Here is a 19,071-nt window from a genome sequence, read left to right on the forward strand (position 1 = left end):
ACCTGGGCTCCCTACCCCAGGGGAATTGACGCAGAATCTCTGGGGTTGGAGCCCGGGTGGGTTCAGGTCTTTTGTTTTTGTACCATCTGATTCTAATGAGACCCCCCTCCCCCACTCCACCTGCCTTTCTCTTTGCCAATCCACATCCATTCCCATTTTCTGGCGCTGACTCAGAATCATCCTGATACAGACTGGAGCATGTAGCAGAGCGCTTGCCAAAGAGATGATTGTCTTGTCTCCATACATCCTCGTTAGCTCCTGCTGAACAGAACGCCGATTCACTTTGTCTCCTCTGTGCATCCAGTCTATCCCATATCACCGTGGAATAACAACACATTATTCTAGAATTATTGTTTTCTCTTTGCATATATATCTAGTTTTCTTAAATAAAATGGTTAGCATCTCAATAATGAAGGCTATGCTTTATGTTTTTTGCCTCTTTCCATAGTGCCAGCAAGGAGTTTTTAAACCACGATTACAGTAAATAGTTGTTGATTACAAGTAGAATGTATTCTCTTTGCTCTCATTTTCCTTTGATATGAAAGTAAAATTGGCTACAGAGAACAGGGTGCTTGGAGGGCTGAAATAAGTAAGAGAAATATGTAGCCTGGAAAAAATACCCAAGTACGCCTAGTAAGCAAAAGTGAATTTATATCTACATATGGCAGACTAATTACCTGTCAAAGTGGGTAATCCTTTTTGACAGGAGCTCATTCAAATTTTAAATGATTTTATTCAAAACTCTCCTTTGGGAAAGTTTCTGGAGTCTCTGTGTTATACAAATCCAACACTTGCTTTAGACTCTCCAGTGAAAAAAAAAGTATAATTGGCTAAGTCCAGAGCTCTGCTTTCACTTTGAGCATAAAATTGGCAGCCTAGATACTAGGCCAGGCTCTGCTACTTACTAGCTATGACCTTAACATGCTACTGAATCCATCAGAACTCAGTGACCCCCAGAATTCTCCACACTAATAATGTTAGTAAAGAGAGTTAACATTGATGGAGTCCTTACGGTACACTGGGCACTGTGCTAAGGACTTTTCAGGCATTATTCTACTTAATCCTCACAGTCATTCCTTGAGATGGGTACTATCACTATCCCCAAGTGAGGAAACTGAAGCTCACAAAGATTAATTTATCTGAGACCACAGGAGATCATTTGGGTGAAAATATATTATTTCAAGCCTAGCTCAAATGCTCATTCCTCCCTCCCCACATCTTCAAGCAGAAGGCATGATTTTGGGCTCTTCTAATACTTCACATGCACTGGTATTTTAGCACTTCTCCCATTGTAGTGTCACCGGGAAGGGACCAGACTGAGGCAGGTCTGGAACGCGTAGGTTCTTGACTTTATGCAAGAAAAATTTCAAGATATGAGTTCAAGTGATTTTGAGAGCACATTTATTAAAGCTTAAGACAGAGGAGAGCTTAAGATAGAGGAGGCAAGATCACAGCAACAGATGTGGGCCTGGGTGGAACTGCCTTGCCCCTTCCGGAAAAACAGTCACAGAGGCAGAAGAAGGGAGCCACACTGGGCTGTGTGGACTCAGGAAACAAGGTACAGAGGCAGAAGGAGGATCCTTGGAGACAGGTTTGGGGGGTTAGTCTGGGAGGAGCTGCCACTGCCTGCTGCCCCGCTGGTTGCAAGTCTTGTGGGGACCGTTAGTGCTTAGGAAAAAGAAAACAAAGATACACGCCTGAGGAAAGAGGAGGGAGCTTCATCCATGCTCAAAGGAGAGCATGCACTGGCATCCTTTGTCTTAAGCATTTTTATCTGTTTTCTAAAGGTGGAGTTTTAGGGGAGGTCTCAAGGGAGGATCTCAACGGAATATTCAACAGCTTTCCAGCTGTGTCCTTTGATATGCTGTTGCTTCAAAATGAGCATACAGGGAAGCTTGGGGTTATTCCCTGGTCAGCTTCATTTTTATCTTAAATCTGTCTGGCTCTAATTGTTGTTTTGTTTTTGTTTTTTAAATTTATTCCCCTGACTTCATTCATTCTGGGGTTTGGCTGGCACTAATGGCACCAGCTGGGTCTCTGTTATCTATCTTTCTGACTAGGGTGTTTTAAACTACTCAGTCTCTGGTTGGGCAGGAGAGGTATAAACCATGTGCTCCTGAATATCCTTAGTTAGGGAGGGTACGATCTTGCAATTTATCAGAGGCTGCTAATTGCTCAGATGTCTGTTTAACTATCTCAGTTTTCCCCATTCCACTTGTCAGGGAATTTCCTTGCTTCTTACTTGCCTCAATAGTGTGTTAAGTGTTTTTGTGTGTCTCTTCTAGCACACTGAATGCACTGTGAATTTCGGGCTTGGTAATTAGTAGACACTCAACATATGTGCCAAGTTAGTGGTCTCTCATGTTGTCCTCACAACAACTTTGTCAATAGAACAACTCTTGCTTTTACAAATGAAGTCTCAGAGAAGTTAAGTGGCTCAAGTTCACGCAGGAAGTACAAAGTGGAGTCAGGTTTAGATCCTAGCATTAGACTCTCCCTGCTCTATGCTGGCATCACTTTCCACTTAGTTGTCCAAACCAACCTGAAAACCAGCATTAAAGGAACTAAACAAGGAGGCCATTAGACTGAAGAGAGTCTAATGCTATGCTACTCTACTGGAGAAAACCAAAACCTAAGGCTGCAAATGTCTGAAGGTTGTGAAATCAAAATGGCGAGAACAACCAATCACACACAGCCAACTGAGCTTTAAGCTATAGCCAATCAATAACATCCTTGCTTTGCTTCTCTTTTCTCTATAAATAGTCTCTCCTGGAGCCCGTTTTGGGGGAGTACTCCTAACCACTTCTGGTTTGGCACTGCCCCATTCAAATTGATTTTCGCTCAAGTAAGCTCAAAAGTTTTAATATGCCTTAGTTTAAATATGAACACCAGGGACCCATTCTCTGCCCTATTTCCCTACTACCCTACTCCATTCTGGTCATTGCTCCATCCATCACTTTGTCCCCATCCTCTTGACCACCACCATAATTCAGATTACCCCATCTTCACTCACCCAGATTAGTACAATAGATAGGGCAAAAGATTTGGAATTTTAATCTTTTTGAAAGCAAAAAGATTAAAAATTATGGATGACGTAAAGTACAACATGGGAAGGGGATTAGCTAAAGAACTCATACACATGACCCGTGGACATGAACAGTGGTGTGGGGATTGCCTGAGGGAGCGGGGGTGCTGGGTGAAGGGGGACAAATCAGGACAACTGTAATAGCATAATCAATAAAATATCATTTAAAAAATGATCAATGACCATTATAAACACCAAGCATTTCTTACCATCTCCCTCAGAGACGAAGACATGCTTCCATGCTCCCAGCCCTGAGTAGCTTAAATCATGGTTCGCTGGGAAGATAGATTTCTGTGATAATAAATTTCACCTTGTGATAATAAATTTCTGTGTGAGGATCAGCACACTGTTCTAGTCCTAACAGTCACATGAGGCAACAAGATAGTCTCTATGAGTCAAACCTCACTTGCTGATTGCACTTTACCAGATTATTTCAGAGTCTGCCATTTCGGACCCAAACTTGATAACTGCATTTGTTTTCCTGAGTCGTTCTTAACCCATTGCCCTGTTTCTCCAGCGCTGGGGCCTTTGCCTTGCTCCTCACTAAGCTGCATTCCTGGTTTCCTGCCTACCCACCTTGAGGTTAAATAAATATCACATGCTTTTGATGCCTTTTGCTGTTCGCTCTGCCACCTGTAGGGACACTTGGTCACATCGTGTTAAGACCTCCCTGCTGTGCTTGCTGGCTGCTTGCCCTTTGCTGCCAGCACCCCTCAGATCACTTCCTCCCACGCTCCTGAAACAGAGGTCTCCCCACTGCCTGCCTTGTCTCAGGGGGGGTCTCTTTACAAGTCCTGGAACTCGTTTAGACCCACACATGTCCCTTTGATATCCACCTCTCAAGAACACAAGAGAAACTTCTTCAGAGCAGAGGAAGTCAGTCATTTTTGTCAGACTGCTCAGACTCTTTCCACAGTGATGCTTCTCCAAACATTAAGGTCTCTTGCTCTTCTGGGAGCCGTGGAACAAAGTACTCTGGTTAATATTCTCAGATGACCTGCCGAGCAGAAAGGTCACGCTGGTGGGAGTTCCGTGTGCTATTTATAAAGGGCGGGCGCTCCTCAGAGGGGAAAGCAGCACTAAACGGCCAGGGTTTAGATGAGGCAGGGGAAGGTATAATCTGGCAACCTTGGATAGTAAGTGAAACTATTTCCTTCAAAAATGACACCGGCCATTTATTCTGTATTGTAATTCCATCGAAAGTTATTGTCTTCACTATGAATTTGTGAATTATTTATTAGCATTATATATTTAACTCGCTAAATGAAGAAATGTGTTCTTGTAGGAGAGAAAAAGAAACCTGTTTTAGTCTTTTGGGATTAGTCTTTAGGAATATTTTTAAAGTTGGAGCTGTATCTCCAAAGAGACAATGAGGATTGTGAGAAAATGAAACAGTCTCTTTTCATTACTCATGTTTACGACTCAATATCATCTGATAATTGATGGCTGCAAGTGTATTCCTTTCCCTCTACCCGCCCTCCTTCCTCCTTTAATTGTCTTCCTCGTTTAGAGATAGCAACTCCCCCAAAACTACATGACAGACAGTAGAGGGAGGAGGGGTGGGGATTCTCTCATAGAAGATGCAATTCCTGTATTTTGTCGCGGTGAGATCCGGAAACAAGAAGATTGCTCAGACAGTCCCAGCACCGTTCAAGGTCAGATGTTGAGACAACTTAGGAAGATCTTAGAAAATCATACCTGAGTCTGTCAGGGTTGTCCGTTCCAGTTTTTCCATTCTCCACTTCCTCACCTTCCATTCACCCTTCTTTTCTGAAGTTAAATACTCATTTTTTTTCACTTTATTATGTTCATGCAAATAGTACTTACAACCTAAGGTTGAGGGCATTGTGATTATGCTTTTTTTTTTAACTACTGTCTTTTCCCCCTGTAGGTAATAATTGTGTTTTGAAAAAAATGCTGTGTTTTCTTTATCTCTACTATAATTCCTCCCACACCTTCTGGTATTCTATCAGTCCAGTTTTCCACACGATTAGTCAAACTAGGTAATATATCTTTTCTGATTCCAAAATAAATGAATTCTTTTAAATTTGCAAGGACTATGATATATAGCTCTGTGTTTTCAAATTAGAAAATCTCAACATTTTCAAAGTAGTGTTTATGAACACCCCTTTTTAAAAAAATAGGAAAACTATAAAAACATATATGTAAATGATACCAGCTTCTAGTGGAAGTACATTACTAGGAAGAGCTTAGGGGCTAAGGCTCTGGCTTTAAAGTACCTGCCTTACTGGAGCAAGGTTCTCCCTATCTGGGCCTCAGTTTTCTCGTACACAGAATGGACGTAATTGTACCTCCTACTACACGGAGTGTTTGATGTTTAATTTAGGTAATATATGTAGATCAGTTTATATATAATGCCTGACACAGTAAATAATCAGTGAATATTAGGTATTATTTAGTATAACAGCAAAGAAATAAACAATTTAAAAATACTGAAAGACTATCTAGAGCGTATGTATAAAAAAAACACGTACATAAAATTACAAGAAAAATAATAAGGTGAACTAAAACATTAGTAGCACGTATGATAGAGCAAAGAGTTAACATGTTTAATATATATTAAGCTTTCAATAAAATAGAAGAACAAACAAAGTATGTAAGTTGGCAGTTTGGAAAAGAAATAAGACTGGATAAATGAAAACATATCTGCACTTGCAACAAAAATTGCGTATTGAAATATAATGATAAACAAAAAGAGAGAGAAGACACAAATTAGTAATATCAGAAATGAAAGAAGGGCCATCACTACTGATCCCATAAACCTTAAAAGAATAATAAAGGCATATTATGAACAACTCCATGACCACAAAGATAAAAACTTAGATGAAGTGTATCATTTTTTTGAAAGATGCAACCTACTAAAACTCATACTTAGGAGAAATATACAATCTGAATAAGCCTATATCTGTTAAAACATTGAATCAGTAATTAATAGTCTTCCAAAACAGAAAGTACCAGTCGCAGAAGAAATGACACCAATTCTCCACAGTCTCTCCCGGAAACAGGAGCTGGGGGAACACTTCCTGACTCAGTCCAAGAGTCCAGCACTTCTCTAACAGCAAAATCAGACAACAACATGAAAGAAAGGAAGGCTACAGACCCATGTCTCTTATAAACCCAGATGCAAAAATCCTTGACAAAATATTAGCAAATCAAATCCAACAATGTACAAAAAGATTTACACACCACGATGAAGTGGAGTTGATTCCAGGTATATGAGACTAGTTCAATATGTGAAAATCAATAATGTAATTAATCTCATTAACAGGCAAAAGAAAAATAAGAATGTGGTGATATCAATAAATGTTTAAAAAAAGCATTTGAAAAAATCCAATACTTATGCATGATTTAAAAAAAAATAAAACTCAGCAAACTAGGAATAGAGAGAAACTTCCTCAACTTGATAAAGAACATCTACAAAATACCCACACCTAACACCATACTTAATGGAAACTAGGTGCTTTCTCCCTCAGATTATGAACAATGCAACTATGTCCCCTCTCACCACTTGTTTTCAATATTGTACTGGAAGTTCTAATTCATGCAGTAAGATTTTTAAAAAGGAACTAAAAGACACACAGATTGGGAAGAAAGAAATAAAACTGTCTTTGCTCACAAACATGATTATCTGTGTAGACAGTGTCCAAGAGTCAACAACAACAACAACAATAACAAAAACCCTGGAACTAATGAGTAATTAGTTGCGTTTATTAGTTTCAAGATAGAGGTTAATATACTGAAGTAATTGCTTTCCTACATACCAGCAATAAACAATTGGGATTTGAAATTTAAAACACAACAGCATTTATATTAGCACCAAGAAGAAAAAGAAAAAGAAATACTTAAGTATAATTCTAAAGAAATATGTGCAAATGTATATGATGAAAACTACACAACTCTGAAGAAAGAAATAAAAAAGATTTAAATAAATGGAGAGGTATTCTATGTTCATGGATGAAAAGACTCAGTATTGTCAAAATATCAATTCTACTAATTTAATCTACAGATTCAACTCAATCCTAATAAAAATCCCAGCAAGTTATTTTGTGGCTATTGACAAATTTATACTAAAGTTGATACAGAGGGGCAAAACACCCAGAATAGCTAACATAATATTGAAAAAGAACAAATTTTGAAGACTGAAACTATCTGACTTTGATTCTTGCCATGAAACTATACTGATATGGTACTGATGAAAGAACAGATAAATTGATCAGTGGCACCAAACAAAGAGACCAGAAATACAATAAAGTGATCTTTGACTAGGGAGCAAATGCAATTCAATGGAGAAATGACAGTCTTTTCAGCAAATGGTGCTGGAACAACTGTACATCCAAAAGAAAGAGAGAGAGAGAGGGAGGGAGGGAGGGAAGGAAGGAAGGAAGGAAGGAAGGAAGGAAGGAAGGAAGGAAGGAAGGAAGGAAGGAAGGAAGGGGAGGGAGGAAGAAAAAGAGAGGGGGGGAGGGAGTAAGGAAGTAAACAGAGAAAGAGAATTGATCCAAACCTTACACCTTTTACAAAAATTAACTCAAAATGGATCACAAACCTAAATGTAAAGCGCAAAAACTATAAAACTCTTAGAAGAAAATTTAGGTGACCTTGTGTTTGGCAATGAGTTTTTAGACTCAACACCAAAAGCACAATCCATGAAAGAAAAATTGGTAAGTGGGTCTTCTACAAAACATTTTGTTAAAAGAATGAGAAGGCAGGCCACAGAGTAGAAGAAAATATTTACAAACCACACATCTAATTAAGAACTTACATCCAAAAAAAATGGGACAACTGTAGTAGCATAATCAATAAGATACATATTTTTTACAAAAACAGCCTACATCCAAAATACACGAAGAACTCTCAAAACTCAACAGGAAAACAAACCCAATTGGGCAAAAAATCTAAACAGATGCCTTACCAAAGAAGGTACAGATGGTAAATGAGCTTGCGAAAAGATGCTCAATATCATATGTTACTGGGGAACTGCAAACTAAAACAATAAAGACACACCTATTAGAATGGCCAAAATCAAAAGCAATGGCAACAGCAAGTGCTGCTAAGGGTGCAGAGCACCAGGAACTCTCATTCATTGCTGTTGGGAATGCAAAATGGGATGGCCACTTCAGAAGACAGTTTTGCAGTTCATTACAATGCTAAATTTAGCCTTACCCTACAATCCAGCAATCATGCTCCCCAGTGAGTTGAAAATTATGACCACACGAAAACCTGCATTTGAACACTCTATCTTCATTTCCAAAATGAGGAAGCAACCAAGATGCTCTTCAATAGGTGAATGCATAAACAACCTGTGGTACACCCACCTAATGGAATCGTATTTAGTGACAAAATGAGTCACCAAATCACTTACTAGCGAGTGGTGAAAAGACGTGGGTGAACCTCATATGCATATTGCTAAGTGAATCTCATATGCATCTTGCTAAGTGAAAGAAGGCGGTCAGGAAAGGTTCCATTCTGTGTAATTCCAGCTAGGTATATGACATTCTGGAAAAGGCAAACTACAGAGATAATAGAAAGATCAGAGGAGCCCTGGCTGGGTGGCTCAGTTGGTTACAGCGTCATCACAGCACACCAGGGGTGCAGTTTCTTCTCTGGCCAAGGCACACACACACACACACACACACACAAAGATCAATGGTTGCTAAGTATTTCAGTGGCGGGAAGGATGAGTAGGTACAACATAAGGCTGTCTAGGGCAGTAAAACTATTCTGTGTAATGCTGTAATGGGTAGATATGTGATATTGTGACATGTGATGATATATGACTTCAGGAAATATGATGCATACAAATATACCTTTTTCCAAACCCATAAAATTTACAACAGAGAATGAACCCAAATGTAAACAGAGGACTTTAGTTAAAATGATATATCCAGATTGGTTCAATTGTAACAAATGTACAACATTAATGCAAAATTTAACAATAGAGGAATCTTTGAGTGTGGGAGGGTATATATGGAAACTCTCTGTATTTTCTGCTCAGTTTTCTCTGTAAACCTGAAACTGCTCTAAAAAGCAGCTCATTAATATATACTATATATTATTAAATATAATTATATATAACATTTCACCCATGACATTTAAAAATTATTTTTAATTTCAATATCCACTGTTGGTGAGGATAAAATCTATTCTCCACTCAAGGCTAGAGTTATCTTTTTTAAATTACATATATATGTATATATATTAATTTGTGTGTGTGTGTGAAGGGAGCACCTACTTTAAAACCCCTAATTGTTCCTCAGTGCCCTCTGAAAACAGAAATCCATGTCACTCGCGACTTGTAGAGCCAGAGCAGTGCCTCGTCCATTGTAGGCATCAAATACATAGTTGTTAAATCAATGTTGACTAACATGTAAAATACTGAATGTGCATGACTGTGAATGCACTGAAATGTGCCGTCATCCAGCCCATGCATAATTATCATCCCGCTCATCAGACCATCCTCATAGGTGTTGCCAAGTGCCTGTCTGATATCAGGATCCAGTGTGCTGATAGCACTCCCCACCATATAGGAACAACCACTCTAACCCATCTTTGTTCAGCTCGTTAGAGAGGGAGTGGGAGAAACTAATGATGGCAGCAAGCCAGTCAAGGGCATGGGAGATGTGATGAAAAGGCACCGTTGTTTATTTAAATTCTATTTCCCCGCTGTTCTTAAACACAAAACAGAGATTTGTTTGAAGTTATTTGGAAGACTTTTAAAAGTTATAAATAGTACCATTTTTAATACTGCCCTAACAGTATTTTAGTATTCTTATTCTTTAGCAAAGGAAATAAACACCAGTATTTTTAAGGCTATCTCTGAGCCACCCAGAGCATCTGTCTAAAAACAGGCCATTGAACTCTGCCCAGTGGTGAAGAGATATCAAAAGCCATCAGATCAACTGTAATATCAGCATATTGGTGCTACAAATATCCAGTTGTCTGTGTTCACTGCGAGCACCAAAACAAAATAAAAACAACAACTAAAAGAAGCTTATGAAGCATGAAGGCTTTGCGAACCTGGTTGCGATGAGCTACAAAGAAATGAAAGTTCATTAAGAACTCTGTACTTTACAGAAGGGTTAAAATTTACCACCACAGGGAATTGCTACTCAATAGCACCATCTCCGCTTCCAACCCTTAGGTTGATAAGACTATGAGGAGTTGCACCAACATTTACCTATCAAGACATGATGCTGTATTGCAGAAACACATGTTTTCAGGCTATACCAAACTGGACGTTGCCTGGGAAACTGGCTTCTGTTACAGCTGCAAGGAAAAATGGTCTGAGGCAAGAACAGTTTCAGAATTCTCTATGCCTGGCCCTGCTGTAGCTTGTGTTTGCCTGTCTTCTACCCACTGCCCTAACTTGATCAGATTCTGTGTGCTCTCTGACTCCACACAGTATTATGCTCTGGGCTATCCCCAGCCCTAGCTTGCTGCCTAGATTCCTTAGTCCACCACTGCACATAATATTGAAAAAGAACAAATTTTGAAGACTGAAACTATCTGACTTTGATTCTTGCCATGAAACTATACTGATACGGTACTGATGAAAGAATACACAAATTGATCAGTGGCACAAAATAAAGAGCCCAGAAATACAATAAAGTGGCAAACACAAGGCTCGCGGGCCGAATCCAGCCCTCCACCTTGTTTTATCCGGCCCCACACCTTGTTTCTACCCGGCGGCAGCGCCGAGCTCCTTGCCCCTAGTTAAGAAGTAGTTACATTCATACAGTCCTAAAATTACATTCGACCCTTGGAAGGCAACCAAGAGGCTGACGTAGCCCCCGGTGAAAATGAGTTTGATGCCCCTGCGCTACTGTGTAAAAATAGGAGAGGCCTGTCATACACCTAAAAAGTAAAGATTCTGGTGGCTCTAGCTGGTTCGCCTCATTTGCCTGCGTCATTGTCTGCAAATAAGCTTATTTCTATAGATGGGCCATAACCTTTTCTTCTAATTTAGCAATAAATGCTATATATTCCATGATTTTTCAGTATAAAAGAATCTGGATTTCCTAGCTCAGTTTCCTCTCTAATCAGGTTATCTTCCTTGCAATTGAGGTCAGGTACAGATTATGCAATAATCATCAACTAATTTAGCCTATAGTTGTTTGTTTGTTTGTGTTGTTTTATTTTTTAACTTAAAAAAAAGGAAAGGGAAGGGAGGAGGGAAAATAAGGAAAAAGAAACAAAAGCCACACTCAATAAATATTCATCATAATGTTATTATCAATAGTTGGCCTGAGGCCCTGGGATGTTTGCCTGCTCTCTTCTTGGCAGCTCCTTCAGCCTACTGGGGACAAGGCGAAACTTCATTTCCATTTTCCCTAGTTTTTGGAATTGTTTCTGTTTTTATAATCTTTTTTACATTTTATTTTATTGATCATGCTATTACACTTGTACCAATTTTCCATTTCGCCCCCTCCCAGCAACCCCCACTCCCTCAGGCAATCCCAACACCATTGTTCATATCCACTCACATTTTTGTCACTCTCTCTTTACATGACCTTATTTTCTAAATCCTAGATTTTTTAAAGGGCAGTATATGTTGGGAAAAAAACTCAGAAAATAGATCTTAGTGTGGTCATGGGTGCTGCTCTATCTCCGCCTTCCACAGTGCACCCCCAAATGCCAGCCCCTCCAGGTGACTAGATGACTTAGCTAGCGGTGGCCCCCCCTAGAAGTATATGGGATCTGAACAGGAGGGACTTGGACAGGCTCATCCAAGGAAACTGTAACTGGAGCCCAGGGCATTGCATTGGAGTAAAATGTTGCAAGGGGCTTCAAACCGGATGCTAGCAAACAATTGCCAAAAATCTCACTTGGAGAAGGCATGGATGAGATTACTCTGGTGGTTTCTAGCAGAAGGCCTTCAAGGCAAAATCTTTTCAGGTCCTAGGTGGTACCTTGTGGTCAAAGCCTCAAAATAAAAGGACTTTGGCTTGAAGGCGACAGAGTGAGGGCTAAATTAGTTTAAGCCTTTGTCCCAAATATGTAAAAGAAATGATTGGTATAATAGCACTGTTGGTTTGAATAAGCATGTGGGATTGGTGGAGGTGAGGTGGGGGAGCTAGCAGCCCATACTAATCAGCTCCTGGAAGAGGAAGCCCTGAACCACCTCTGCGGAGCAGTCCGAGGCCGCGGGGGCATGCCCGCCAGCTGGCTGAGGCTGCTGCCCCCACCCAGGCCCGCTGACGGAAGTGCTGTTTCTCCCCTGATAGGACAAGAATGACCCAGCCGATCGGCAAGAGGCCAAGAGGAGCTCCCAACTGCCTTTTCCTTCACTTAGCACGGGTGATATTGGGACGTACCCACTGACCTCTCTTCCTTCCTCCTCTGGACGAGCCATGAAGGGACATGACAATGAGGAAGTCATCCTCACATGAACACGTAAGTATGCATTCCTCGTCATTAGACGTGACCGCAAGGTAAAGAACTTGCTCCAGACGGTGAGCAGGGTCCAGGTTCTGCCGGTCCGCAATGCGCCCCCTATTCTTGAGACATCCACTGAAAGAACTTATCTAGACAAAACATTTCCTTTTCATGTAAAGAAATTATAAGCTTGCACTTTACTTTTCTTTAACAGACTGAGCCTGTGACAGGCATGATTTGTCAGCTTTTCTTTGCCTACTTCCTCCTGAAATATAAGTCTGTGGTTAATCAAACTCTGCAAAAGACAGTTTTTCCTTCAGACTGCGAGCTAACATAAATCTATGATTATTACCCCCCATTTTGTTGGGTTTTTTTTCCTTAGGAGTGTAAGCAATTAAAATAAAATTTTAAGTAAATACGCTATAAGAAATATTCCCAGGGTTTTGATTCTGTGACTCCACCAAATGCCGGGGACTTCTGAGCCTGCTATCGCTAGACAGACAACCTGAAACCAAAGCCTTGGCAAGTGAGGAGACGGACTTGGTGCTTTCCACTCAGTGCTAGCCTTTGTTCCCCTACACGCAATAACAAAACAGCCCGCTTGACTTTGCCACAGTGTTTTAATTTCCATTTACATCACCATTCTCTCTGTGGCACCACTCTAGGCATGGCAGTGGTGCCCATGCAGGGGGCAGTGGGGGACAGGCAGAGGGTGGGGGCTGATCGGGACCTTGCTACTTCCGAGCCCAAGGGCCTAAGCAAAACCCGACCATCCAGAAGCCCTTTCCCCTATTTCACATTCCTCCTGGAGACAGGAGTACCTACCCTGCAGAGTGGATTAAAAGGTAACAACTAACAGACATAAGAGGTATGGAGTATGAAGTAGACTCCCAATAAATGATAACGATAATTATTTTCGGTTTTGTAAAAAGAATTAATACACTTAAAGTGCTCAGAATTATACTCAGTATGTGTTTGTTATTTATTATTGTGATTCGAGGAAACCTAGATGCCTAGTCAATTTGGGGTCTTCAGGCCTCACTGATGTCATGTTATGTATTTGGCTAATACGCCTGATTGACAAAAGGCAGAATGTTTGGTATTTCCTGAAAGATTTTTTTTTTTAAGATCGTAATTATTTCTAGAGAGAGGGGAAGAGAGGGAGAAAGAGTGGGAGAGAAACATCAATCGGTTCCCTCTCCCGTGTGCCCCAACCATGCTCCCCAACCAGAGACAGGGCCCGCAGTCCAGGCACGTGCCCTGGCCAGGAATTGAACCAGCCACTTTTCACTTTGTGGGACGACACTTAACCAACTGAGCCCACACCGGTCAGGGCTTTTGCAAGATTTTGGACACAGTTTAACAAGTTAAGTTGATTCTATGAAAGGAAAGCAAAACTAGATGATCTGCATCTTAGAATGAGCAAAGACTGCAGGTTAGAGAAGGTGTGGAGGAAGAAAAGAACATATGTAGGAAGGCGAATAGGAAGCCACAGCAGGATTTCAGATCTGCACTGAGGTGGAGGCTGTGCAGAGAAAGAGTTTGAGCAGAGTGCTTAGAGACACGTTGCTGTTGCCCTCTCTTTCTCCCCCGCCCCCATCTAAAAATAAGTAAATAATTTTTAAAAAATTTTTCAAAAACAAAATTATCACATCTATAAGCCCATCGTTAGCATTTTGGTTTGAACAAAAAATAATGTTAACACTCTTAGAATTAATTTATAACGTCACTTACAAGCACGCATTTTTTTGGAAATATCCAGATTTTAAAAACTGACAATGTTGTGAATAGTGCTTTCATATGTGACTAGTCGAGAAAAAAATGTCATTTTAAAGAGAAATTTTGTTTTATTTTATATATTATTAAGAATATTTTTGCCACTTAATCATTTTTATTATTCATTTATAGTTGAAATACAATATTATGTTAGTTTCAGGTGCACATCATACTGATAAAGCTCATACCCACCTGACACCATACATAGTTATCAGAATATCATTGACTACTGTATATTCCCTATGCTGTACTTTACATCCCCATGACCATTCCATGACAGCCACTTTGTGCTTAATGCCTTCCCCTTTTTCTTCCATCACCCCAACACCCCTCCATCTGTCAGCTGTCAAAATGTTCTCTGCGTCTGTGAGTCTGTTTCTGGTCTGCTTGTTAGTTCATTTTTTCTCAGATTCAGTTGTTGGTAGATATGTATTTATTTTATTGTTAATATTTTTTGTCTTTTTTTCTTCTTTTTAAAGAAGACCCTTTAATATTTCATATAATTCTGGATTGGTTGTGATGAACCCCTTCAGGTTTTCTTATCGGGGAAGCTCTTTATCTGTCATTTGACTCTAACTGATAGCTTTGCTGGGTAGAGTAATCTTGGCTATAGGTCCCTTCTTTTCATGACTCTGAATATTTCTTGCAGTCACTTGTAACCTGAAAAGTTTCTTTTGAGAAATCAGCTGACTATCTTAGGGGAATTCCCCTGTAAGTAACTAATTTCGTTTCTCTTGCTGATTTTAAAATTCTCTATCTTTAACCTCTGGCATTTTAATGATGTGTTTCAGCATGAGTCTCTTTGCATCCATCTTGTTTGGGACTCTCTGTGCTTCCTGGACTTGCATGTCTATTTCCTTCACCAAATTAGGGGAGTCTTCTTTCATTATTGTTTCAAATACATTTCCAATTTCTTGCTCTTTCTCTTCTCCTTGTGGCACCCATATGGTGTGAATGTTGGACTGCTTGAAGTTGTCCCAGAGGCTGTTTCAACTATCCTCATTTTTTTGGATTATGTCTTTTTTCTTCTTTATGTCTGATTGGTTGTTTTTTATAGTTCTTTATGTTCCAAATCATTGATTTGGTTCTTGGCTTCATTCACTCTACTGTTGTTTCCCTGTAAATTGCTTTTTATTTCAATTAGTGTATCCTTTGTTTCTGACTGGATCTTTTTTATGCTGTTGAGGTCTTCATTGAGTTCCCTGAGCATCCTTATAACCAGTGTTTTGAACTTTGCATCTGATGGATTGCTTATCTCCATTTTGTTTAGTTCTTTTTTTTTTTTTTGGAGTTTTGATCTGTTCTTTCATTTGAGCCATTTTTTTCCTCATTATTGCAGCCTCCCTGTGTTTGTTTCTATCTATTAGGTAGAGCTTCTATGACTCCCTGTCTTGGTAGCATGGCCTAATATAGTAGGTGCCCTGCAGGGTCCAGTGGCACAGCCTCCTCTATCACCTAAGGTGGGTACTCGAGCTGTGCCCTTCATGTAGGCTAAGTACACCCTCCTCATGTAGTTGAGTCTTTGTTGCTGTTGACAGATCAATGGGAGGCATTTATCCAGTCCAGTCAGCTGCAAAGATTGGTTGTGACCACAGACCGCTACCCTTTGCACTTCATGGAGGATCAGCTGTGCAGGGGCAGGGTGGTGGTGCTCCGGCATGGCCTGTAGCTGCCCACTGGGTGCACAGGCTCTGGGGTTTCCTGGGTGGTGCTGGGCAAGGTCAGCCCCCACCTGTGTTTTGCCTGGGGCCACCCTGTCTGAGCTATAAAGCAATCTGAGATGGCTGCTACTTTGTGCTGGTTTTGGAGATAACCAGGCAGAGCCAAGCTGTGAATCTAAACTGGCTGCTGCTAGTGCCAGGCCTGGGCTGGCCTGGGTCTCACTGAGGCCAGCTGTTCATCATTTGAGAGGATTTAGGAAGTTGTGAAGCGTAAGCCAGGACCACCCATTCATATGGAAAAGCAGCTTGGGTGGGCCAGTTGGTTGGGTGGGGCAGAGTCTCAGGGGATCTCCAGGGCAGGGCAAACAGTGTAAGTCGGGTTGATGGAGTCTCAAATATGGCACCACCTTGCTGGCTCAGTTGGGTAAGAGTTCAGAATAGGACAATGGCCTCTGCTTGCCTTGATGCCAGATACTTGTTTCTCCCTAAACACTACTGGTACCTTTCAAGCTTCTACCCCACTGCTGCAGCTCAGAGGGAGTGAGCCTGAGAAGGTGAGTCCATGTGTGGGTTCTTTAAGAGGAACTGCTTAGGGCTCTAGCAGTTTCCTCCACTGACTCAATCCTGGCTGGGTTTTGCAACCAGAAGTTGTGGGGACTTATCTCCCTGGCACTGGAACCCTGGCCTGAGGGGTCTGGTGTGGGGCTAGGACTCCTCCATCCTGAGATATCCCTCCCAAATTTCAAGAAGATTTTCAATTTCTTGTTTTCTCTCTTCTCCTTCTGGCACCCCCTGACACAAATATTGATTCTTAAAGTTGTCCCAGAGGCTTCTTACACTATCTTCATTTTGGGTGGTTCTTTTTTCTTTTTGCTGTTCTGAGTGGCTGTTTTTTTCCTTCCTTACGTTCCAAATCACTGATTTGATTCTTGGCTTCATCTACTCTTCTGTCGATTCCAATATTCTTCATTTCAGTTAGTGTAGCCTTCAGTGTTGACTGGTTCTTTTTTGGTGGTTTCTGTGTCCTTTTTCATGCTTTTGAAGTTCTCACAAAGTTTCTTGAAGTTCTCACTAAGTCTGTGAGCATCCTTACAACCATTGTTTTGGACTCTGTATCTTGTAGTCTGCTTGCCTCTGTTTTATTTAGTTCTTTTTCTGGAGATTTTTTCTGTTCTTTCATTTGGGACCTATTTCTTTGTCTCTGCATTACGGCTGCTTCCCTGTGTTTGTTTCCATGTATTAGGTGGAGCTGCTCTGTCTCCCAGGCTTGGTAAGCAGGTATCTGGTAGGGTTCAGTGGCACCGCCTCCCCGGTCACCCAAACTGGGCACCACAGGTGCACCCCTGTGTGGGCTGCATGCACTGTCTTGTAATTGGGGTTTGATTGCTGTTAGCAACATAGGGAGCAGTTGACCCCCCCAGGCGTGTTGGCTGTGAGGTCCATTTGGGACTATAGCAGAGGAGCTGCTGTGCCGGAGCCAACCCCACAGAGCAGGACTTGCTTCAGTGGGCTTTGGTGCGCACCAAGACTGCCCCTGGAATGTGTCGCTCATGGAGGTGGTAGGTTTGTAATCTGGCATGGTCTGAAGCTGTCCACTGGATGCACTGGCTTTGAGACCTCCTGGGAGGTGTAAAGTCAGCCGCCATCTATGCCCTGTCTGGGCCTGCCCAGTATGATCTACAGTGTGATCTGCAGGTGGCTGCTGGTTGTGCTGAGCTCGGAGGTGCCCAGGAAAGGCCAAGCTTTGAACCAAGGCTGGCTGCCACCTGGGGCCACTTACTGAGAAGTATGGGGTATGCCAAGGCCAGATGCTGCTTGTTTGCAGTTTGTGAACCTTTGAGAGGTTTTCAGAAAGTCTGCATCAGGAGCCAAGACAGGCAGTTTGTATGGAAAAGCCACTTGAAACAGCTTGGGTGGGCCCACAAGTTGGATGGGGCAGGTTCTCAGGGAATCACCAGGGCAGGGTCAACAGTGTTAGCCAGGCTGATGGGCACTCAGATATAGCACCCACCAGTCTCTCTCTCTCTCTCTCTCTCCCTCACTCCGTGTATGTTTGGTGGGGAATCTCAGAAAAGGAACAATGACCTCTGCCAGCATTTTTGTCTGGCAGAAAGCTGCCCCTCCAACTCTTACCCCAATGCGAAACAATTCAGTTCATCCCTGTATGTCCCTGGTGCCTTTCAAGCTGCTGCCCCAGTGCTAGAGCTCAGAGGGAGCAAGTCCAAGTAAGTCCGTGCACGGGCTCTTCAAGAGGAACTGCCTGGGACTCCAGAAGCCTCTGTAACACTGAGCCACACTCTACAGCCAGAAGTTACGGGGACTTCTCTTTTTAGTACTGGAACCCTGGGCTGGGGAACTTGGTGTGAGGATGGAACAGCTTGCACCTCAGTGGTGACCTTGACAGCTGAGATATGCTTTCCAATTTTTACCCAACACGTGTGGGTGTTGGACCATCCTTCCTGCATCTGTACCCCTCCTACTAGTCTCAACGTGGCTTCTTTAAATCCGTACTTAGAGGACTCCCATTCAGCTAGATTTCAGGTGGTTCTGAATGATGATTATTCTGTAGTTCAGTTGTAGTTTTATGAGGTCGTGGAAGGATTCAAGTACTGTGTTTACCTATGCTTCCCTCTTGACCGAAAGTCCCGAAGAGATTTTTAAAATGCAGATCATGAATGTGAAAGGTAAAGGAAGATTCTCTGCCAGCCTCTGTGATTAAAAGAGAGATGATGCCCCAGCATACTTATGGTCTAGGATAAAGCATTCTTATTTGCATACTTCATGCTAATGTGGGCTGAGGAAAGGAAGAGTTGAAACTAATAAATAGCTAAGTCAACTAATTGGTGACATAAAACCTAAATAGACTGTCTGAGAGCTACTAGCCTGGGGTTTGATGAAGCCATCCTCTTACAGATGTGGTGATCAGGTAAAGTTTAGAGAACCAGATGACAAAATACTACCCAGCCTTTAGAAAGAAGGAAACTTTCACATACTACAACATGAGTGAACCTTGAGAACATTATATTAAGTGAAATATGTGAATCACAAAAAGACAAATAATGTATGATTTCCTTCTATGAGGTATGTAAAGCAGTCAAATTCATAAACAGAAAGGAGAATGGTGGCTGCCAGGGGCTGGGAAGAGGGATAAAA

The 19,071-nt window shown here is 41.5% G+C and overlaps 1 protein-coding gene across 10 annotated transcripts in view; it reads left to right on the forward strand.

The window, feature by feature from the left end:
• The window catches only part of PCED1B (PC-esterase domain containing 1B), a 125,719-nt gene that overhangs the window by 88,028 nt on the left and 18,620 nt on the right, over positions 1-19,071 (forward strand). For 9 of the 10 annotated variants that reach the window (XM_053661517.1, XM_053661519.1, XM_053661520.1 and 6 more), the window contains one exon: positions 12,331-12,499. The gene's annotated coding sequence lies outside the window, so the exon portion shown is untranslated. Of the gene's footprint in view, positions 1-12,330; positions 12,500-14,372; positions 16,473-19,071 lie in introns of those variants that run through there. The other variant, XM_053661524.1, reaches the window with a different exon arrangement.

This window comes from Artibeus jamaicensis, unplaced genomic scaffold (genome assembly GCF_021234435.1).
Source record: "Artibeus jamaicensis isolate MK-2021 breed Jamaican fruit bat unplaced genomic scaffold, CSHL_Jam_final contig_233, whole genome shotgun sequence".
Classification (NCBI taxonomy): domain Eukaryota; kingdom Metazoa; phylum Chordata; class Mammalia; order Chiroptera; family Phyllostomidae; genus Artibeus; species Artibeus jamaicensis.